This window comes from Lithobates pipiens, unplaced genomic scaffold (assembly GCF_037356315.1).
Source record: "Lithobates pipiens isolate NorthernLeopardFrog02 unplaced genomic scaffold, aLitPip1_a1.2 Scaffold_16, whole genome shotgun sequence".
Classification (NCBI taxonomy): Eukaryota; Metazoa; Chordata; class Amphibia; order Anura; family Ranidae; genus Lithobates; species Lithobates pipiens.
The window spans coordinates 457536760-457562451 of NW_027507748.1; positions in this window are offsets into that span (position 1 = coordinate 457536760).

Below are 25692 nucleotides of genomic sequence, written 5' to 3' on the forward strand. Positions count from 1 at the left end.
ACTCTTGAGCGGGCGTGATGACGTCACAGCTAAGCTCCGCCTGACATGTTTCTTTATAGGGTACATCATCAGGGGACAAGATCCTGTCTTCCTGTCTAATCAAAATTTTAGAGTCATTTTGCAGTTCAAGAACATGCTGAAATAACTGCTAATATTAGCTCTAATATTAGCTCTAGTACACAACCCATGATTTCAGCTGAGAACTGACAGCAGCCTTTTCTGCTCAAATGTACTAGGGACATTGAAGGTGTTCAACTTGTTTAAGACTGTTGGATGCTGAGCAAATTCTAAATGATAACCATTTAGACATTTGGAAACATGTCTGTGACCTGTATATCATTTCTAATCATGCACATACTGTATACAGTGGTGTGAAAAAGTATTTGCCCCCTTCCTCATTTCCTGTTCCTTTGCATGTTTGTCACACTTAAGTGTTTCGGAACATCAAACCAATTTAAACAATAGTCAAGGACAACACAAGTAAACACAAAATGCAATTAGTAAATGAAGGTGTTTATTATTAAAGGTGAAAAAAAATCCAAACCATCATGGCCCTGTGTGAAAAAGTGATTGCCCCCTAAACCTAATAACTGGTTGGACCACCCTTAGCAGCAACAACTGCAACCAAGCGTTTGCGATAACGTGCAATGAGGCTTTTACAGCGTCCTGGAGGAATTTTGGCCCACTCATCTTTGCAGAATTGTCCTAATTCAGTTACATTAGAGGGTTTTCGAGCATGAACGGCCTTTTTAAGGTCATACCACAACATCTCAATAGGATTCAGGTCAGGACTTTGGCTAGGCCACTCCAAAGTCTTCATTTTGTTTTTCTTCAGCCATTCGGTGGTGGACTTGCTGGTGTGTTTAGGATCATTGTCCTGCTGCAGAACCCAAGTTCGTTTCAGCTTGAGTACACGAACAGATGGTCGGACATTCTCCTTCAGGATCTCTTGGTAGACAGCAGAATTCATAGTTCCTTTTATCACGGCAAGTCTTCCAGGTCCTGAAGCAGCAAAACAGCCCCAGACCATCACACTACCACCACCATATTTTACTGTTGGTATAATGTTCTTTTTATGAAATGCAGTGTTCCTTCTACGCCAGATATACTTGGACACACACCTTCCAAAGAGCTCCACTTTTGTCTCATCGGTCCACAGAATGTTGTCCCAAAAGTCTTGGGGGTCATCAAGATGTGTTGTGGAGAAATTGAGACGAGCTTTGATGTTCTTTTTGCTCAGCAGTGGTTTTCTCCTTGGAACTCTGCCATGCAGGCCATTTTTGCCCAGTCTTTTCCTGATGGTGGAGGCATGAACGCTGACCTTAACTGAGGCAAGTGAGGCCTGCAGTTCCTTGGACGTTGTTGTGGGGTCTTTTGTGACCTCTTGGATGAGTCGTTGCTGCGCTCTTGGGGTAATTTTGGGCGGCCGGCCACTCCTGGGAAGGTTCACCACTGTTCCATGTCTTCGCCATTTGTGGATAATGGCTCTCACTGTGGTTCGCTGGATTCCCAAAGCTTTGGAAATGGCTTTATAACCCTTTCCAGACTGATAGATCTCAATTACTTTCTTTCTCAATTGTTCCTGAATTTCTTTGGGTCTCGGCATGATGTGTAGCTTTTAAGGATCTTCTGGTGGACCTTATTGTGTCAAGCAGCTCCTATTTAAGTGATGCCTTGATTGTGAACAGGTGTGGCAATAATCAGGCCTGGGTGTGGCTAGAGAAATTGAACTCAGGTCTGGACAACCACAGTTATAGTATGTTTTAACAAGGGGGGCAATCACTTTTTCACACAGGGCCATGATGGTTTTGATTTTTTTTCACCTTTAATAATAAACACCTTCATTTACAAATTGCATTTTGTGTTTACTTGTGTTGTCCTTGACTATTGTTTAAATTGGTTTGATGTTCTGAAACACTTAAGTGTGACAAACATGCAAAGGAACAGGAAATGAGGAAGGGGGCAAACACTTTTTCACACCACTGTATGTCAGTTACCAGTTATCTCATTTTCCGAATAAAAGCTAGATCCTTACCTTACACAGTGCATTTCACTATGGTTTCAATACAGTACAATGAACATTTGGGATAAATTGCAACCTGGGTTGCAGTACAGTAGTTGTTTTGTACCATTCTTATATATGAAGAAAATCGCAACCAGACTTTGTCGATCCAGCATGTTCTGTATGTTTGGTGACAAGTTAATGTCTGACATTTATTATGGATTATTATTACTATTATTATGGATATATTCAGTACTACTGATTTGAACACTGTATTTCAGTATTTATTTTGGGTATGTTCACACATATTTATTCTCATTAGTCAGATTGAATTGAATATTATAATTCCCAGAAGATTTCACTGTAGTTTGGACAACGCATGTATACAAAAACAAAATCACTTGCCAACAGAGATTTTTACTCCAGGGTCCATTTATGGGTGAATGTGAAAAATAATATGTCATGATGACCTCACAAATTTTCAACTTAAATCTTTGTGGATTTATTGTACTCATGATAATCCTCATTTGATATATCTGTGAAAATGTTAATTTCTTTTCGTTGCAGGGTGAATTATTTTTGTTGCAGCCTAGGGCTCCATAACATTACCGTATTTATCGGGGTATAACACGCAGCGGCGTATAACACGCACCCCAAGTTTAGGAGGGCATTTTAAGGAAAAAAGTTTTAGGTGGGAAGTTTAAGGAAAAAAAACCTTACATTTAAACGCCCGTCAATACAGCCTTATCAGTGTGCATCTGCAGCCTTGTCCATCATTGCAGAATGATCAGTGTCATTTGCAGCTTGGCCAGCGCCGTTTGCAGCCGAGACAGACCGAACGAGCGCCGCCGAAAAAGACCGAGCCGACTTGCTCGGCTCCGCTCATAGTCACGCCTCCCTGCTGTTTCTCTAGCGAGCGCTGCCGAAACAGACCGAGCCTTCTGTACTGTGTATTCGGCTGGGCTCCGCTCGCAGTCCCGCCCAGTATTTTCGGCGGCGCTCTGTATTTTTCGGCCGCGCTCGGTATTTTTGACTCAGAGACAGTGGGGATCGGCATATAACACGCACCCACGACTTTTCCCCGATTTTAAGGGGGAAAAAGTGCATGTTATACGCCGATAAATACGGTCATTTCTAAGAAAAAATAGCTGTAAAAAAGGGTAACTCCACTTCTGTTAAGAGAAAAAAAAATATATAGTATATACAATTTCTACACAAGTCATATTGGAGTTTATTTATATAAAAATACCTTTCCTTTTCAATCTGCAGCTGCTATAATGTTCTTTAAAATGCAATGCAATATGGCAACCTGGAGGAAATTCTGTAGACAATTGGTGTATAGAACGACCCTCAGGAATGTTGTTTCCTGTTTGTGTGGTTGGTTTACTGATTTTCCCAGAAGTCTGCACAATGCATTCTAAGCCCTGATTGGGCAAAGCTTTTCCCAAACAGGGCGCAGTGAATATCTGTTTTTTAATGAGCATAATTTAGCTGTCAATGGGCTACCCCACTGACAGGTGAATAAAAAAAAACATTTCCGGCAATAAAAATCCCCAATCCATTCCAGACCCTTCAGGGGCTAAAAATGAAAAAAAAAAATCAATAACAGACCCTTATCCGAGCATGCAACCCAGCAGGCCAGGAAAGGGGGGCAAGCAGCGAGCACCACCCCAAACCATACCAGGCCACATGCCCTCAATGTGGGGGCATGTTTTGGGGCACAGTTTGCCCCCAAAACTCGCTGTCTGCCAATTCACATAGATAGTGGGGCTTTCCCCCAACTCCCACTTCCAAGTCACCGGCTGTGATTTCTTCTTTAAGAAGAAAGTGTATGCAAAGAGCCTAATGGTGTCACACATGAACAGGAGTATTAGTCCGACCGATCAATAGATGTCATCACAAATCTTGGCTTGATTCTGTCCCTGTGGCTACACAGAAATTGTACCGATTTGGACATATTTTTGGATCAGGCTGGTTCTCTAAAACAAAAGTTTATCGATAAAGGGTACGATCCGATTAATATTGATCGTGAATTACAAAGGGTTATTATGACTGATAGAAATTCTTTACTAACAACCAAGACCCCACGTGAACCAAATGAAACTTTTAAATATTCCATGTTTACATAATTTTCAGTACAACATGTAGATATCAAGACGATTGATTGTTTATCACCATTGGGATGTACTTAGGAATGATCGGAACCCAGGGACGATTTTGCCGGAACGGGCTAAGGTGACCTTTAGAGGAGCTCTGTCCCTGAGAGGGATGATTGCTTCAAATGTTATTGACCCTCCTGAACGCCAGACATTCTTTCATAATATGGTGGGGTACTTTCCATGTAAGAAGTGCTCAGTTTGTCGGTACTTTTTGGATTTATGAATTGCAGTCCCATTTACCGTTAGGCCTTAATGTCGAGTGGGACATTAATGCATTCATTAACCAATCCTGAAGGTTCATATCTTGGGTATAGTTGGTGACAAAAATAAGGATAAAATGTGTTCTTTTTTTTTTTATATTCTATGGTTAAGTGGGGTCTCCATATTCAATTATGTCTCCAGTATTTCCATTATTTTATTTACATTAATTAATTGATGAATTCAATTTGTATATGGTTAATTTGAATATAAATCAGATTTTTAAATATATTTTAGTATAATTTTTGTAATAGATTCATTTTTCTATGGATTTTCTTTGTACTCGGTTCATTTAAGATGGATAATTTTTATTTGATTCGATTTTTCCAACCTATCGATTAAATTATTTCTGTTTATTGGTTAATATTTGCCCGTATGGTAATTTGACTGATTGTTATGAAGTCAAATATATTTTGTTTTATTTAGTTATAGATTTAGGTATGTTCATGAATTTTATTTTATTCCAATTTTAATGAATATTCCATTATGTGTTTTTCCCCCATTTCTGGCTCTGTATGTTAAAGTTAGCCAGTGTGGCCGATGACTTTATATCCGGTGTTTGGTTACTCCTAAAATGAGGCTAGCACCGCAAGCCGTCTGAGCCATTTTTGATCGTCATGTGAGCGCGATACATTCCCTACGTACGATTTTTGGGTAATTCCAAAACGAGGCCTGCATCGCAAGCCGCCGGTGCCATCTTTACTCCCCCGGAAGTATGGTTAGCTTCTGGTCGGCACGGTAATTTTACACATAAGGACAACCTCCGGCCATGATGCACCAATCAGGGACTAGTAATACATGTGGGTGACGTCGGTGCTGTTTCCAAACGAGGTTTAGAACACACGCCGGCATCACCATCCTGGCTTTTTCTGGAAATTGGCCTAATTAATTTTTTGGAGACATAATTCAATGGGGGAGTCCACTACTATATATATATATAGGCAATAAAAACAGTGGATCAGTACCCCAGATGATGTCCCATAGGATGAAACGCGCCGGAAAGGATTGCTGATGCCATTGTTACTGCCTCTCTGTAAAGTGCTTGATTTTTCATCACAAATGTGAGTGTGATTTCTTTTTTAATAAAAAAGATGGATTTTTAATAGAATTATGCTATGTGCCCTTCTATTTTTTTCCTCCTTGGCAATTAAATCTTTAACCACTTTCAGACCGGACCATTTTGCTGGCTTAAGACCAGACCACTTTTTGCGATTCGGCACTGTGTCGTTTTAACTGACAATTGCGCGGTCGTGCGACGTGGCTCTCAAACAAAATTGACGTCCTTTATTTCCCACAAATAGAGCTTTCTTTTGGTGGTATTTGCTCACCCCTGCGGTTTTTATTTTTTGCGCTATAAACAAAAATAAAGCAACAATTTTGAAAAAAACGCATTATTTTTTACTTTTTGCTATAATAAATATCCCCCAAAAATATATAAAAAAAACATTTTTTTCCCTCAGTTTAGGCCGATACATATTCTTCTACATATTTTTGGTAAAAAAATCGCAATAAGTGATTATTGATTGAAGTTATAGCGTTTACAAAATAGGGGATAGTTTTATGGCATTTTTATTAATAATTTTTTTTTTTACTAGTAATGGTGGCGATCAGCAATTTTTATTGTGACTGCGACATTATGGTGGACACATCGGACATTTTTGACAGATTTTTGGGACCATTGTCCTTTATACAGCAATCAGTGCTATACAAATGCAGTGATTCTTGGGTAAATGACACTGGCAGTGAAGCAGTTAACCAGGGGGTGGCAGTGTAGGGGTTAAGTGTTCCTAGGGGCGTGTTACTAACTGTGGGGGGCTGGGCTTTGTGTTAGTGAACAGTGATCTCTGCTCCAATCACATGGAGCAGAGATCAGCGTCACTTGTTGCTAGGCAGAACGGGGAGATGCTGTTTACAATGGCATCTCCTTGTTCAGCCACCCCGCGAGACGATCGCGGGTATCCCCACGGCGATCGAGTCTGCGGGACCCGCGACCGGACTCACAGGGGTCCCGACCGGCACGCGAGCGCACCGGCGGCGGGGCGCACACGATGGCAGGGTGGCATAATAAAATGGATGTACCTGTACACCGATATGCCTGCCCGTGCCATTCTGCCGATGTACATCGGTGTGCGCCAGTCGGGAACTGGTTAATATATGCTACTCGGAGTTCTGTAAGGGATGTCCGGAGTCTGCGCCTGTGGAACGTTGTCATTATCTAAGCTCGATTGACCCAGTGGGTATATTCTCATCTGTGTCTAATCGTTCCGGTAAGCCTCTTTATTTATCTACGGTGGAGGATCATCAATTATTTTTTACCCATTGGACAACATATGTTAGAATATACCATTTTCTCACCGGTTTCACTTCTTTGGTCTTCTTTTTGGAGCTATCCTGGACTTTATTTGCTCATAATATTTGGGACTTTCTCAACTTAGTTCTTCTTTGACACTTTTATGTTGATTTATGATTGTCACATTATTTTATGTCACATTATTATATATAACATAGGTTTGGATTGTATTTTACGTAAATTTTGTTGGTCACTATTGATATGTGATTTTACATGAGCGCTGCACTTGTTTACTTTCATTTTTTAACTTAAACTGATTCATTCTAATACTGACTCATAAAAGAATGCAGTTTTTTCCAAGCATCTCTGCAACCACCAAAACTTTTTCTTTCTACAACAAGCACATTTGCAGTATGCTTCAGTGAAGGACAATGTTCTGTGTACTATTGTACTATTCTAGTCAATAAATTTAGTCCAAATTGAACTCTAAATTGAAATTTTTATACTTTACCATTGCAGTCTTGAAAATAATTGAATTTCTTCTCAAAAAGGAACAGTGTCAACTTTGCATCAAATTGCATTTTTGTATTTTTGGGATTCTTATGGTATTACAAAGATTGTGTAAGCATTTTCATATTAAAATGTGTATATATATATATATATATATATATATATATATATATATATATATATATTTATATATATATATATATATATATATTAATATACAGTAAATATACTATATACAATCTAGAGGCATCTCAACACCCCTAAACATGTTGCAGAAGGAGGGAAGGTGATAAACATGTCAGTAATAGGAGGTAGGCAGTGGAAGACATATCAGCTATACAGCCTGTGCAAGCACACAAGGACCTCTAAGGTCGTTGGGTTCATTACAGGTAGGGAATACACATGCCTGTTATTGGCCACAGAATTTTAGTGGCCAGGTGGCTGCTGGGGGGGGGGGGGGGTACTAAGTTTTGGGTCTATGGGCAGTCCCCGATGTTACTCTCATAGTTAAGGTATATAGGGTGAGGGAATGATCATATCAAGAGAACTATTTCTGAGGAGTAGTAACCACTGACCACCAATGAAAGAGGAACATATTCCTACTAGCACCAATGAAGAGGGGACCTTCACCCAATAAAACCAATGTCATAGGGAATTCTCCTTCTGAACAACAATGATTCAGGGCACTTTGCCAACTTCCAATGGAACAGAGCCCTTCTGACTGGAAACGGCAATATAATAATTAAAACATTTACAGCAATAACCATTGTAGTGGGAGAATATACACTAACCACCAATGTAATGGCAGCATTTATACTTACCACTTATGTAACATGGGAATTTACACTGATCACCAATGTAACAGTGGAATTTACACTAACTACAATGTAACAATGTAATTTACACTGACCACTAATTTAACAAAGGCATTTACAATAACCAATTATGGAACAGGGCATTAATAATGATTATCAATGTCATAGGGGAATTTGCTTCAACCACCAATGCAATTGCAGAATGTGCTCTGATTACCAAAGTAATAGGGACATTTATACTGACCTTCTCTATATAGGAAGAATTTACACTGGCCACCAATATAACTGGGCCAATCACGCTATCCAACAATGTAACAATTTCACTGACCATCAATGCAAGAAATTAAAAAAGAACACCAATGTAATGGAGGTATTTGCAGTGGCCAACATTAATGATGGACAGCTTAAATGCCCCCATTACATTGGAGATTAATGCAAATGCCGTTGCTGAGTTGATGATTAGTGTAAATGTCTATATTACTCTTCTGGTCAGTGTAAAAGCCTCTATTACATTGCTGGTATTACATTGCTTATATAAAATATCTTTTATACTCCATGTTAACACTAAACACTGATGTGCTGGGGGTTCTTTATTGGGGGTGGGGGCATACATTTTTAGATTAATTTAGGGGCTCTTCAAAAGGGGGAAAGGCTGATGGATGCTGAATATGAGGGGGGCTCATTTAGGAGGTGATGGTGATAGCTGAATAATGAAAAATCATTTTTTTGTTTAGTAGGTAATATAATGTGTTATTGGAGGTAATTTTTTGCAGGGTGATATAATGTGCTATTGCGGTCTATACTGTATGTTTACAGTTGGATATATATTTAGTCTATATTTTGGATGGGTTAAATCAGTGATGGTTGAACCTTAGCACTCCAGATGTTTTGGAACTACATTTCCCATGATGCTCATGCACTCAGTATAGTGGAGCATCATGGGAAATTTAATTCCAAAACATCTGGTGTGCCAAGGTTCCCCACCACTGGGTTAAATAATGTGCAGTTACTGGTTAATGTACTATTACCGTGTGATAGGTTGTTATGCCCATTTACATAATGTTCTGTAAAGGCATGATACGGTAAAATGTGCTGTTGCAATGTAATGGGATATAGTTATGTGGCACTAATGAATTTGACTCAGATCACTAAGACTGATGAGTTAGTTACTTCCATTTCATAATTTACCCCGTAATAAAATTTTCTCTTAAAAATGTTCAATTCAAGAACATAAATATCTTATGATGTAGAAATATTTGTTTTATTATTAAATGGAATTTTCTCAAAAATCTTTATTTTATTTTACAGTGCATGTGTTCTGTCGCCATTATGATAGTTATTTTGATCCATATACATGCTAATCTTCAGCTCTTATTGGTCCCATTGCTGATAATAACAATCATTATAGCTTAGTTGGGAGCCCAAACATTGTTTCTGCACAGGGCACCCTTGTTGGGTTTGTCTGTCACTGGAGGTAGGGGATAAAGAAATATAGTGAAGAATCAGGGATGGGAAAGGCACCACCAAGACTAGTGAGCATATAAACAGAAAAGATGTTGTCTGTATACAGAATCGAGTGAACTCACAGAAGCCAATATAGGGGTGAGAAACATGAGTAAAACGCATTCAAAAGCCATATCTTTTACTGGATTGAAATATGGTGGTGTTGAAGACACCGCTACATATACCAAAGACAGCCTTTGCCTCCTCCTCCTTGTCATCAGTCTCCTGTCTGTTCCCAAACTACATCATTATTATGTTGATGTCCATGGTGGTCCTTTGCCTCTTCAAAATCTTGTACAAAGCTCTCGTTTCACATGCTGCAGAAGCCTAGCTTGTAGAATTTTCAGCATAACCTTGCTAGCATGTGAGATGAGTGCAATAGTATGGTAGTTTGAACACTCTTTGGCTCAGCCCTTCTTTGGTATCGGAATGTAAACAGACCTCTTCCAGTCCTGTGGCCATTGTTGAGTTTTCCAAATTTGTTGGCATTATGGTAGGTAGCGTCATTACGGTAAGTAGAGTCAAAACCTGCACTTCCTCTCTTTGTTACATCAGGACTGGCAGGGGCTTAGCATTTAATATAAGGAGGGGGTATTTACAGGTAAAAACTGCTCTAGGCCCCATGACAGCAGCAAGGTATGACTATAGGTATGTTCCTGTGGCTGTAATATGGCTAGGAGGGTATGTTGACATGGGGCAAGCTTTTAAGCAACAAACATACCTGTTTGCTGATGATGGTGATCATTGGGAGTGCAAGTGAAACAGAACAAAACAATAGACATGAAACCACTTGCTTACTGGACATTTAAACCCCCTTCCTGCCTAGACCAATTTCAGCTTTCAGCGTTGTCACTCTTTGAATGGCAATTGCGCAGTCATGCTATAGTTTACCCAAATTACATTTTTATCATTTTTTTTTCACACAGATAGAGCTTTCTTTTGGTGGTATTTAATTGCTGCTGGGTTATTTATTTTTTGCTAAATAAAACAAAAAGGGACCGAACATTTTGAAAAAAAACAAAAAACTGTTTCATACATTTTATACATTTTTTTGGTAGGTGGCACTGGTGGGTACTCATAGGTGGCACAGTGGGCACTGGCAGCTGACACAAGTGGGCACAGAAAATGCAGCCGCGGCTTTCTGTGTGAGGGATTGATGTCCCTCTGACAGAAGCCGGTGATCTGCATTTTTTTCCCTCATGCTGACCGATTACCGAGCTTACATCATGTGATCAACCATCATTGTCTGACAGCTGATCATGTGCTATGGGGCTGGGATCAACCCCTTAGTCTGATCTGTGATCAGCCGAGTCTCATAGACTCGATGATCACAGAGTGTACCGCACGCGACCTGCAGGGTTGCACAGACAGCGCTTGCTTGGGAGGACGTCCATGAACACCCTCCCGTCAATTAAGGCCCACACTCCAGCCATCTTTCAGCTATAGTATGGGCGGCAAGTAGTTAAAACAAATTTTGAGACATTGCACATTTTTTAGCAAAACTTAAAAATACAGCAATGGTTGTCATCCGTCCTTTTCATCCTGCACCAATTTGCAATTTGTTTTATTCTGCCTATCTGGCTGAAGGTCAAAGAGCAGCTGGGTCAGCAATGATCCCTTGTGGCTGGTTGTATATTTTATTTGGGGGGTTGGCAAACTATGCATTCACAGCCCCCCCAGTCAGGTCCCCCCCCGGCCTGTCGCATACGAGTCCTGCACTTACCCTATCTATGGCCCGGGCAGCGATTCCTTCCGGCGACGGCTTCCCCTGTGTCTCGGCAGTCTTGTCTTTCTCCTTGGCATCATGGCAGCTGTGCATCTCCTCCCTCCTCCTCTTAGGCCAATGGCCTCACTTCTCCTTTTGGACAATCGAGAAACGAGTCTCAGGACCCGCTTCCTGATTGGCAGGGAGGGGAATCAGTGGGACAATAGGGAATATTCATTCCCTATTGTCACACAACTGGGTGGGCTCAGAGCGTAATGCTCTGCACCCCAAGCCCACCCTTTTTAAGCCTTTTAGAGCCTCTGTCTCTAACCACACCATGCTTAAGAAATAAGATAAAAATAATGACCCCTATTGGAAACCATGCGTCCAGTGCTCTGCATGTAGATTAGGGGGGCAGACACATGGATGAGGGGGTGGCGCCTTTGCGCCCTGCATTACGGGCAGGGGTCAAGTCCTGGGGAAAAAAGTGTGGGAACTCTCACCCAAGATCCACTCCCCCACCAAAAAAAATAAAAAATGATACGCTCATATGCACGAACACTTCAAAAGTTATATTTTTCATCCAATTTTCGTATTGTGTGTATGAAGCTTAACTGTTAGTACATAAAAAACAAAACAAATCCTCAATAAACATAAATACGATAATTCTCTGAATAATCAGCATTCATTCAATTGTGCTTCAATGCAAATGTGAACATCATGTTCTGATCTTTTTTTTAATATACTGTTTTTTATTATTCTTCATCACATAAAGCATACACTTGCAAAAAATGTTCTGATCTTTATTGGGGAATTTTATTTTGTATATAGAGTGTTTATGTGGTGAGTTTACACTTTTCATTGAACAGAGTTTGGATAACATAGGGTTAAACGGAAAGGTCATAAATTAACTGCACATTATCTGGACAGAATGCTTGGGGAGATAGTGATGTATTCCTGCTTTGGAGATATATGTTAGCTTGGGGGGGCTGCAAACTCTGCAGGGCTCCAACACACACTCGCTGCTATTCCAACCCTTCACATATTTTCACAATAACGTCCCTCCTGGCATGTCCTGTGAGCAAAATAGCTGATCTACCCATCAGCTACACCTAGGCCTGATCTACCCGTCAGCTAGCTGTGTTTGACAGGTAGATTGAAGCGATGAAGTCATGGGGCCCCCTACTGGCAATGCCTGAATGGTCAGGTGTGTGGCACTTACTATTGCGAGCTGTGTCGGCGGATGTTGGTGTAGCACCTGCCACACAGCTTGCATAATTCAAAGTCTTGTAGGACACGGCTGCTAACGGGAACGGAGTTCCTGTTGTGAAAAAAGTACAGGAACTCCGTTCCCATGCGTTCCCGCAGGATTTGAGCCCTGATTACGGGCAACCACTGGTAATGATTTTGTGTAAGTGTAACTAAACCTAAAACGAATACTAAACCTATAAAAAATACATATTTGCCTTTCAGCCTAATACATATTTAATACAGAGCTATTTAATACATACCTAATACAGAGCTTCAGCCTAATACATATTTCCAGATGTTAATTCCTATATTATGCTAACCACAAGTTGCTGATCCCATAGTAGTGGTGTCAGCTCTCCATGTTTGTTTCTGCACTTGTGCTACAGGACACAGTGTTCACACATATCATGCCTGCAGTTCTGTTGTCAGCCTGTCAAGTCCCCTGTCCTGTCCTGAAATTTGTAATTGAGTATACCTCCTGTCCCAAATCAAGGTGTCTCCACAGCAGAAAGCCCTGTGGTGTTTTGCTTTGCTGAATGCTATGGTTGACACCACATCCCAAGCCCAGGAGTGCTCAGCTGATCCTGATGAGATTGTGACATTCACCTTATAAAAATACAGAATTGTTATATTCTAAAGAATTTTTTTCATTAATGGTGCTTTAAAAACATATGAAACATACTCTTATGAGTGCCTTATTTGCAGGTCCTGCATTTAGCATATATATTACTGAATTCAAATGATTTTGATGATTATACTAGGTTCATATATTGTCATTCTCTAATTACTTAATTTAGGTAATAGGAGCCATTGTGGTTGATTTGCCCATTTTTGGAACCACTTACAGAATAAGCCACAAATGCTGAATATCATATGTGCCAATATAAGCTTAGCAGGCAGGAGCTTGGTTGCCCTCTAGCCATAGGAATACAAGCCCAAACACCTGGTGTCCCAGAATTGTATCTCTGGGAAAAAGGGACTGCAATTAGCTTTATGTAAGAAAAAAAGCTGCCTAACATTGATAAGCCCTTCCATGTATTCTGTAACATGATATGATTACTGAGAGATTGGTGTGCTGTAGGTAATAAGCTAAACTATAGCAAAGTGTGCCGAAAGATATCTGCTTGTAATAGGTACAGTACCTATGTCCTAGAAACAGTATGAAGAAAAGTATACTTGAGGCAATGCAAACAAGAAAAGAACTGAAAATGGGTCAAATAACAGTGAAGTGGTCCAATCCCTCTATACTTATCAAAAAAAGGCTTCCCCCTGAGTGGGTGGGATTTTAAATGACCATCAACTCCGGACACAAATGGACACAATAATATACCATTTTTATTCATAAATTACACAATGTACATAATATTACCAGGAAGTGCAAATGGGCTAAACAATGTCCTCTTGGTATATTAATAAATAAACAAACATATATACAGAACAAAATATGATTAAAACAATGCTTGTCCTATATCACCCACAGGGTGATATAGGACAAGCCCACAATGTAATCATGGTAATATTATGTACATTGTGTAATTTATGAATAAAAATTGTATATTATTGTGTCCATTTGTGTCCGGAGTTGATGGTCATTTAAAATCCCACCCACTCAGGGGGAAGCCTTTTTTTTTACTTGAGGCAATGCAGACTTTTTCATGGTGCCACAATTGACTTTACAAGTACAACCAAGTATTCGGATTCAAAAACAATATATTTTATTAGAAAAAAAATGGAATAAATATGTATACAAATGTCATGCTCAAAAAATCACATTCATAATTCTCTCAAAACGAGACTACTAATGCCACAGAAGGGGTGATATTAAGCAACGCAGATGGAATAATAATATTTTTGAGTAATGATATGATTGTTTTTTCAATATATTGTTATATGTGTATTATGTTTATATTCATTGTTTCTTCAGATAATTGACTCTCTCAAACACTCCTGAGAAAGCGGTGGATATTACAAAACATGTTGAGAAGAACTGGCTAAATATATACAAGATTGTATTATTCCATCTGTGGTGCTTAATAGCACCCCTTCTGTGGGTGTAGTAGTCCAGTTTTGAGAGAATTATGAATGTGATTCTATGAGCATGCCATTTGTATACAATATATATATATATATATATATATATATATATATATATATATATATTTATTTATTTTTGTAATAATAAAATGTATTGTTTTTAAATCCAAACATAATTGTAAAGTCTGTGGTGGTACCATGAAAGTCTGCATTGTCTCAAGTATACTATTCTAATAAGCTAAACTGATGTTATCATCTAAAGCTGCCTTTTTCGTGGAATGTAAAAACTTTGATAATCAAGCATCTACATTGAAAGGAAAACTATTTTACTTAATAATGCTTGAAATATTTCCCTCTATGGTTAGTCAAGCCTATGTTATGATCCAACAGACCTTGCAGCTAATGCAGTTTTAATTAGCCCACTCCACTGCTAAAGCTACACTGACCCTCAGTAATAATTAATAATGAATCAGGATACTGGCAGTAAGACAGAATGGCAGATATGATACATTGTAATGGCTTTTAGTTCCATTGGATAGTTTTGGGCTCAGGTTTACTTTATTAAGGAACATTAGTTCTCCCCCACCCCTCCCCAGGGTTAATTATTAACCTCTTCTTACTTGGTATAGCAGGTTGAGCTGGATTTGCACACTTACCTCTCCAGCGAATCCAATGCTGTCTTGAGTTACCATGTTCTTTGTGACATCATTCGGAGGCTTTCTCTTACAGGTCTTAGCAGCTGGCCTTCTGATGATGCTCTATGCACATGCCTAATGGGTCTTACACAGTCCCAAAGCCTTCTGGGATCTGCTATGTGGATATCCCAGGAGGCTTTGGGCAGAATTATAGTCATTCTGGCCTAGGCCAGAATTGCAGAAACACAGACTGTGCTCCACAAAAAAGACACCCCCTTTATGAAAAAAAGTTCATAACTGCAGAAAAGACAACAAAAATTAGTACATATGAAGAAAATTCTGCTGTAAGTTCAGAGATGATGTTCAGGACACTATTTTGTATTTTGTAATCTAGGTAAATGACACTTCGCAACCACTACTGAGCCATATGCCCTGCTAGTCCCAAAAAACTGAATCAGATTCTTCTGGCATCACTTTAAGGTAGTTTATTGCAGAGTCGAGAGGAAATACATCAAATTCAGTGACTTACTACTTAACACCAATTACAAAACCTGATAATATCTTTCAAATACAATGTAAGAAAACACTATCCTCAGTATCTATAATGTACTGACGTGTAATAAAATATGCTTAATTAGATATAGGGACTGTGATAAGATATTAACAGTGGTAGTTGCTTGTATCGGCTCATGGGTATTTCACCAGGGAAAACTGATTAAATCAGGGCCTATTTAAGTAGAATTGTAATTGATTGTAAAGGAATGGTAAAATAAGTCTCTGTATAACTATGAGCTTCTGTTCTCTACACATCTAGTTGGTATTTAATGCAGCTTCGTTAGCTTGTAGGCATGTGGAGTTTAAATACTGTCTGCAATCTGGTGCCATGCTGATTTACTAATCCTTGATCTTAGCTGAACATGATCACAGGACTTGCTTCTGTTCTTAGGGGATAGGCTTACTGTTAATTGACATAGTCTGGCTACTTCCCAGAAGAACTGTAATGTAGAAAAGGGAAGAACTAATACAGTAACAGTGAGCTGGGCTGTTTCATTTAGATGGAAATAAAGTCCTTCTCCTAATGAATATTGACACAGTTGCAACTTGTTCCTCTTGTTTCGTGGCTTGTGGCGATTAAACATCCTAATAACAAACAATCCATTTGCCCAAAGAAAGTCAAGTTCAATTGCATTTTTATTTATGCGTCAAAGCTGATATAAATAGAGATTAGTTTCATGGACAAAATAAATACGTTGAGGCTAACCTGTTCCCTGGGTTTATAGGAGCCCATGTCCACTCTATAGAGTTTCACTGTGCTTTCAAATCTCCAACAGAATGACAACTCTACACAGGAACATTCATCATTAAAAGATATGGTATTCACTTATCATGACTTTCATCAAAAATCCATAATACAAATCTCATTTGGGGAGAGTAAACAAAAGCATGCAAATTATTCTTTCATGTTTCTATGGCCAGCTGTGAATTCTGAAACTGCAGTTATAACACACCCAGATCGCAAGGATAAATAAAAAATGGTGGCATTGTTGAATTGTAAGTCTGTTACTTGCTGCACATTTTCAATAGTCAGTTGTACACTTGCAGAGCACTTGAAGCACAAGATCTAGTTGACACTTTTCCAACTTGTAGCAAATTTGCATGTCAAGTCTCTAGCAAGAACAAAGTTGCAGTGATGAGTCTACAGCAAGAGTTCTGCAAGTATAGAGCATAACAATTCAGCCACAGTGACCCCTGTGGTGGGATGACTATTGCATAACATAACCGAATCAAAACTTGCAGCAGACTTGCAGAATGTTTGAAAAGAAAGTTGATCTAAAGTCATGCAATGGAGATTTGCTGCAATTGTGCAACAAACATGTGAAGCCGGTCAAGTCTAGCAATAGCTTAGTAAGTTATTTTCAATATTGCAGCACAATTGCTTGCTATCTAGGAGGCTTACATATAGAGAAGTTTACTAACCCTACATATTGCTGTTTTAAAGTATACCCAAATGCCAAACTTTTTTTTTTTCATTTGCAGATTTGGATATATCATTTTATTTTCTGAAGTTGATAAAAAAAACCTCAGGCTGCACTCAGGATGAGGACTATTGGATCTAACCACTTGCTGTTAGTTTCCTTTATTATTCCCAGGGGCTAATAATTTCTGTAGTTCTTCTGAATTGGCTTTTTTCTAAACGTGAGGTACCTGATGAGATCTTTATTTTGACACAAGGCTGTCATACTTTCCAATTAAATTACGTAAGTTCTTAACAATTGGACTTTGGCGTGATCGTGTGTATGCAAGATAGTTTCAGCAAAACTCAGTTGGAACTCCGTCGGAAAAACCTTTGCAATTTATTACGATCGGAAACTGATCGTGTGTATGCGGCATTACTGTTGTGCAATCTGGCCACAGCAACCATGGACTGCTTTTTACCTAAAATACTTTTTTTGGTATAGTAGTAGGGGTGTTAAAAATGTACATATGTAGGTGGCTGCAGTGTGGCATGGCTCTGTCTTGTTGCAGGCTGACAGGGGGGTCTAATTTATGTTCCTTCACACAGGCCAAGTTCATTCATAAAATACCCCTGTCATTAGCAGTCCCTTGGTGGGTCCCTGACCTGTGTGCTATATAGAATTTAAAGTTGTGTGACCCTTGCATTGTCTCCTTTTTTCCCCAAGCAATCCATTATAGTGGAGAGTGGTTTGTAATCATTCCAAACTGTCTGTCCACAACTTTTGCCCACTTTAGGTCAGACGCTTCCTTTCCACTATTGAATAGTTCCTCTCTGCATGCGTTAGCTTCCAGCTAAGGTTTGCTATTGTTTACTGCATTTCTCCCCAATAATTTGCTCAGACAAGACTGCTCCAAAGCCAGGCAGGGAAGAGAAGGGGGGTTTACTTAGAGGGTCTGTACTGGGGAGTAGGGGAGTTGTCTGTACCGAGAGGTCTGTACTTGGTGTAAGAGGATTCTATACTAGGGGGATTGGGAGTATATGAACTGAGAGATCTGTACTAGTAATGGGGGGGTTGTCTGAACTGAGGGGGCTGTACAGGTAGGGAAGGGGGGTTTCTTTACTTAGAAGGTTTGTACTGGGGGGGTTGTCTGTACTGAGGGGTCTGTATTTGGGGTAAGCGTATTTCTGCTACTGAGGGGTGTGTACTGAAAGGTTTGTACTGGGGATTGAGGGGTTGTCAGACCTGAGGGGTCTGATAACCTAGTTACATAGTTACATAGTTAGTCAGGTTGAAAAAAGACACAAGTCCATCCAGTTCAACCACAACTGGGGGGGGGGGAGGGGGGTTTCTACTACTGAGGAGTCTGCAGTGAGGGGTCTGTACTGGGGGACAAGAGAGGGTTTCTACTACTGAGGGTTATGTACTGGTGGTGTCTGTACTGAGAGGTCTGTATCGGAAGATGGTCTTTACTTAGGGTTCTGAACTGGTTGGTTCAGTACTGAGGGGTCTGTACTGCTAGGAGGGATTTCTGTACTGAGAAGGTGGGCAGGAAGGGGAAAATTTAGGAGAGGGGTCTGTGCTGGGGTTTCAGTCTGTGCTGGGGGGTGTCTGTACTGAAGGGTTTGTACTGGGGAGGTCCATTTGTGCTGAAGGGTTTGTACTGGGGGTTCAGTCTCTACTGAGGGGTCTGTGCTTGGGGATTTAAAAATGGAGATTTCACTTAAAAAGACCAAATTGTTGCCGACATCCCCAAAAGTAGAATTTGCAAGGAAAAAGTACCTCCCAACAACAACATGGGACTTTTACGGCAAATTAGTAAAGCAAAAAAAGTATATATATTATATATATATATATATATATATATATATATATATATATATATATATTACCAGGGAAGTAACCTGGATCAGTTCCATCAGCTTCGCCGTTTCCCTGCATGCATGCCCAGCAGAACGGCACTTTGGTGCACACATATTCGCAATAGAGCCGTGCTCCAGCGCATGCTTGTTCACTGCTCTGCTGAGTGGCGTGCGCATAGTGTGAATCCTCTGACCGGCCTACAAACCGTACAGCCGCCACATGTGAAAGTACCTAGACATTTGCAAGGGTCTTTTCTATATAGTCCTACAAATTTGCTTTGGACTAATTTATCTTTTATAGATGTAGCTTTCCGAAGAGTGATGCTTGGATGTGCAGGTATATGATGTTGGATCAATTTCCAAAATCCACAAATGTATTTCTAAGATTTTATGAATATTTTTATGTTGATTATTAAAATTGGTAATTAGTCTAATATTTTGTTGTTTAGCAGGTGTGCCAGTGTTAGTCGGAAAGAGCAGTTCATATCTAGGCTTGTTCCAGGCTCTCTTAAAGGTCCTTTTTAGACATGAATTGCAGTATCTTTGACTTAACAGGCTCTGCCTCAGGAGATTGGCCTCAGAATGGAAATAATCATCCGTAAGAGAAGTTCCTTTTCTAAGTCTAAGAAACTGTATGGGATAGATTGTACTAAGGGTTGGGGATGAGCACTGGATGCATGCAAGATGATGTTCCTCGCAGTGGGCTTGCGATAAAGCCCACTGGAGAGACCACCATCTACATTCTTCTGAATCCTAACATCCAAAAAAGGTAATTGCGGTGTTATTATAGGTCATTGTGAACTGTAAATTAAAATTGTTTTCATTGAGAGCTGAAATTAATGAATTAAGGCTCTCTACTGAACCCTCCCAGATAATAAAGATATCATCAATGTAGCGATACCATGTGGTGATATGACTCATCAGTGGTGACAATTGTTCGCCATCCAACAAAGACCGTTCCCACTACCCCAGGTACAGGTTGGCATAGCAGGGGGCACAACAAGTCCTCATTGGCACCCCCTGTACCTGGAGGTAGTGGGATCCATCAAAATAAATGTGTTATGTAACAATATAAATTCTAAAGCACTTGTAATAAATTGGTGATCTTTTTGTCCTCTCTATGGGATTGGGAAAGAATTATTTTAATCGTGGCATAACCTAATGGTGAAGAATAGAGCTATAAAGTGCTTCGACATCAATGGTGACCAAGAGACTGTCAGGGTTTAAAAAGACATCTTCAAGATTCTGCAATAGATGTATTGTATCATTTATGTATGATGGGAGATTTATTACATGAGGTCTTAAAAAGGCATCTATATATCTACTAAGGTAGACAATGGGTCTCCCGGGGGGAAAGAGGGTTTCCTTATGGATTTTTGAAAGACAGTATAGGGTACAGATTTTAGGATGCTTGGTATTGACAAATTCCCAGATGTCTTTATTAATAACGCCATTGAGGAAAGTGTCGTCAATGAGTGAATAGGATTTGTCATGAAATTTTTCAACAGTGTTATTTGTAATCTGTTTGTACCACGATTCATTTTAAAGGATATTTATACTGTACACATTGATTTGTATTATGTGTTTGTCATAATGACTATATTTCCCCCCAGGTGCTTGGGGATTAGGCTGCACTAAAGTAGGGTGCCTTGCTTTGCATTATTGAACTGTTGTATAACACTAGTCAGACAGCTTAACAATAATTCAGAAGTCAAGAAACATGACACATTAGATCTGTATGTATTCTTTTTTCCGAATAACTTTGTAAAACTACAACATAAGCATAAACAAACATATGTGTCAGTACATTAAAACATTATACAGCAGCCTCACTCTATCAGTGAAAGTACTCACAGACAATTCCACCATTAGTCCAGGAATAGATAAGAGCTCTACTGCATGCAGTCTGCTTGGATCAAGGAACAATCATGAAATGAAAGAAATACAGTTCCAGGTTAAAGGTTACTTCCTTTCACTGTGAAGAAAATACCGATTCCTGTCAAGCTGTGGCAAAATAATAACTAACTCTGACCACTAGATAGCAGCAACGTGAAACTAACATTGCAGTATAATCTGTAACAGCACATAGCCCATATTACTATGAAAAATATGGGCAGAACAGAGGGTGTGCTTGGGGCTGGCCTGTTCTCAGGGTTCTGGTTCTGTGCTGTGCTGGGGTTAAATCTTTATTGAGGAGTCTGTTTTGAGGTGGTTCCATTTCTACTTGGGGGGGGGGGTTGGTCTGTGCTGAGGGATTCCATCGGTACTGAGGGTGTCTGGGGGTCAGAGAGTGCATGCTAAAGGGTTTGTGCTGGGGGGTTCATCTGTACTGCGGGATCTGTGTTAGGGGGTTTGTTCTGTGCTGAAAATCTGTACTGAGAGGTTTGTGTTGGTGGGCTCTGTACTGAGTAGGCTGGATGTTTTAGGAATGTTAGGGGAGATATTTGATGTTAGGGGAGATATTTGATGGGGGGATGATTTGTACCAGGAAGAGGGGGTAATTTTGTTCATACTTAAATAATAATAAATTGGCCTGTGAATTACACACGCCTGACCCTTGCACTATTGATACTTTTATTAAAGCTGGAACAGCCAGAATGTGGAGCAAATGTGCATGTCAACGAATCATACATATCTTTCATTTTCAAAGTTTAACTGAACAAACCGTAGATAGGAAATAATTGGTTGCCATGCACAGCTACCCCAGATTCTATCTGCTTTAGTTTGGGTAAATTCCCCCATTGTATTTTCCATTTCATACTCTTGACTACTGTACTGTAATTACATTACTCCTGGTAGGCTGTGTGTGGAGAAGAATATATAATGGAACTTTTTTTTTTTTTTTTTTGGTGAGTGTGCAGAGGTTTGTGTTACAGTCTTGCTAGTGGCACCGTCATTAAAGCATATTTTGTGGGTAAAAGGGCTGTGGCATACAGTATGTGTGCTGAGTATATGGGGTGTTTATGTAACTATGTTATTTTAAGCTCCTCCCACTATTAGCACAATTTGACCACACTCACAATTCAGTGTGCTGTTTTAATTCTTCAGACCATTCTTTTTTTGTGACGATGAGTGGCTTAGAAGTATTATAATGATATAACTAAAAATATGCCCCTTCATCCCAGTAAGTTAATTTAAGGAAAAATGTTGATAGCTCTGGTCTCCTATCAGAGACATCAACAAAGGATTGTGAGCATGGGGACTATTACGGGGCACATATATAATTTTTTCAAATGGAATAGTATCAAAACACTACCAGACCATATTTTACAAAACAAAATTCCTGTGTAGTGACCTGAAATCTCAAACAATGTTATCAGCCTTTCTATTTCTTGTTCATAAACTACAGAATGCCCCCTTTTATTATGGAGATGATGAGAGGAGGAGTTGTTCTAAAGACCTAACAAACACCCTGTTCTAGGGTGACAATACTGTTCCTCCATAGATACAGTACAGTGAATGAAAGACAGGAAGTGTGTTAGTGTCAGGATCACTTTGTGAAAATTAAGAAAGAAAAATGAATGCAGACATCCATGGATCCATCTTGCCTAGTATCAATGGTTCAGACTGGTGTGATAAGTTTAATAGTTTGGCGGATATTTTCTTGGCACACTTTGGGCCCCTTAGCACCAATTGAGCATCATTTAAATGCCATGGCCTACCTGTGTTGGTGTTGGTGCTGACCATGTCCATTCTTCTATGACTTCAGTGTAGACATCTTCTGATAGCTACTTCCAGCGGGATAATGCACCATGTCAGAAAGTTCAAATCATCTCAAAATGGTTTCATGAGCATGACAATGAGTTCACTGTACTCTGAGAAATGTTCTCAACACCTTGTTGAATCCATGTCACAAAGAATTAAGGCAGTTCTGAAGGCAAAAGGGGGTCCAACCCGGACATAGCAAGGTGTACCTAATAAAGTGGTCAGTGAATATGTGTGTGTGTGTATATATAAGAGGGCCAGTATGGTGGCCTGTAATTATGGGAGGAGCCTGGAGGGTATTTAACCAGACCACCCACAACAGTCTGTGTCGGTTCCAGTGCAAGGTACTGCACATCAAGGGGCCAACTCTTCTCAGCTCCCTCACGGTCGACTATCTGTGCATCCAATTGCAGGTGCACTTCGGCTTCTTCATTCGTGGTCTACGTCGGCGGTTCCCGCTCATGGTCGCAGATAAGCAGTATCCGAATCTTTTCATATCATGTGCAAACTTGCGGCTTATCATGCTTACTATAATGCACCCCTTTTGCAAAACCTACCTCTGAGTTATTGACACTCATGTCCCGACATCTTTCAGCACAGGCGTAGTACTTTTGTAAGTTCCTTCTACCAAACATACGATTCATTCATTGATCCAAGCCTCCAAGTCGCTGTCGGTCGTTCTCCAATATCACTCGCCATAGGCTTCACTGGTTATAAAATTCACTGTCCATGGGGTTGCCATCTCATCCTTTTTTGAGATAAACAGGTATTGTTTGTATGGGTTTCTGTGGCTGATTGAGGTGTAATTAAACCCACCTGATGCCTTTCCTGCACTTGACTAGCCTGGGGGGATGGGTGGTTGATAGGTGTTCGCTTTCACAGTAAGGAATGGAATACACTCTACAACCAATTTGTATCAGATACTCCTTACTGCCAATTTATATCGGATTCATCTCATACATTTTTTAAGCTGATTTGTGTCAAATGCATTGCAGAGGCTGACTCTGCCAACTCACTGCATGTCCACGTAGTTGTACTTTCGAGATCGGTCGTCTATCTTCATCGATTGTCCCACGCTCGGACTGCTACACACTCTCTGTCACAGGTAGGACTTTGTTGTTACCGCTCCTCTAAACTCGAATAGTTACGTTATCATGTTCGTTTATCATGTTCGTTTTGCAAAAGTTGCACTTACGCCACCGTAAGTCTTTCTATGTCATCTTTCATGTATTTCATGCTTTCTACCCAAGGCGGGTTTACTCGAGCCAGTTGCAACCCCTACGAAACGTTCACTTCACGGTCGATGGGGTCAGATCCGACATTCGAGCCCCTTAGTCACCTCGCATCTACGGCCGATTCGAATCTAGTCGCAACTTCGCTTCTATGTTTCGGATCCTCAGCAATCACAAGCCCCTTCAACCGCCATCACCATTTAGTCGTTTCGAACCCAGCCATATCATCGGCGATACGGTCAGATCTGACATACAAGCCCCGTAGTCACCTCGCATCTACGGCCGATTCGAATCTAGTCGCAACTTCTTTTCTATGTTTCGGATCCTTGGCAATCACAAGCCCCTTCAACCACCATCACAATTCAATCAATCCGAACCCAGCCATATCATCAGCGATACGGTCAGATCCCATATACGAGCCTCTCAGTCGCATCTACAGAGTATTCGAGTCTAGTCACAGCATCGGCGCAACAATTCGAGTCCTTGCCAAATGCAACTCTAACAACTGAGCCGAATCCTGTTGCATCATCGACTCAAATGAGTCAAATCTTTCACAGACTGCTTTCACAGACTGCTGCTTTCAAGTACTTCAAGTGCTTTCAAGTACTGCTGAATTCATACAGTCGATGTGACTAGTTTGAACCGGGCTATAGGTATGGAATATACCTATAGCCCGGTTCAAACTAGTCACATCGACTGTATGAATTCAGCAGTACTTACGTTTCACTTTCTCAGTCTATCCATGCATGATCATACACAATTCCCCCCACCAATTTGCTCAGTGTTGCGCACGGTCATTCCTACATAATCACATTTCCTCTATAACCTTTTCTTTCGCCTTTCAACAAGGCTGCGTTCTTGCAATCGCTGCAAGTCTTTCTGCATTTGGCTTAAAAATGGCCAACGTCTCCAGTAGCAACATGCTATTCATATGTTTTCTCTATCCCTTTTCCCCTTTCAGGTCAGTAAGGTTGCCAGTTGGTCCATCCTATGCCAGGCTTGGACAGTTTTTCACTCAAAAAAAAAAAATTTTTTTTTATAATTTTTGTCGAGGGCTTGCATTTCTTCACCAGGGGGTCAGCTATGCCCCCAAAACAGCTCTTTGCAATCCCCCTTCTCAAACTATTTCCATGTCACCCTTCTACAGGTTCTTGGTCGACCCAGTCTCCCAACCGAGACTTTACTACTAGAGCTTCAAGTCAGACGCGTAGTTAAAAAAATATATAAAATAAATAAATAAATAAATAAATAAAAAAGGGACCCCCTTGTTTTTTTTCCTTTCTCTTGAACACATTTTAACGACATATTTGACTTCATATACACAATTTGACTGCCTCCTGAGGCGTTAGCAACTGTCACATACTTCTCTGCATTTCACTCTGTTTTCGAAGCACAAGCCTTCACTACGCAGACAAGGTCGCCTAATCTCCTTTCTTGCTGGCAGTGCAAGCTTTTAGCAGACTGAACACACGTCAATTTGCTACAGATCGCAAAATTCCTACTTAGCGTACTAGACTTTAGCTACCCTCCCCAGTCCGCCCTGGGGGCTCTGGTTCACTAGTCTGCGCTGAGCACAGACAGACACCCGAGCTATCGGTTACCTAGCCAGTCACCTCCTGGCTCACCTCGTTGTCATGCATTCTTTTGAGTTTTCTAAAGCCACACTCAACAGTGCTCGAGCGCAAACTAACTATCACTATGACTGTCTTTCCTTGTCCTGTTCTTCCTGTTTTCCTTCCGCCTTTCATCTTATCTACCCAAACGCATCTTTCCCCT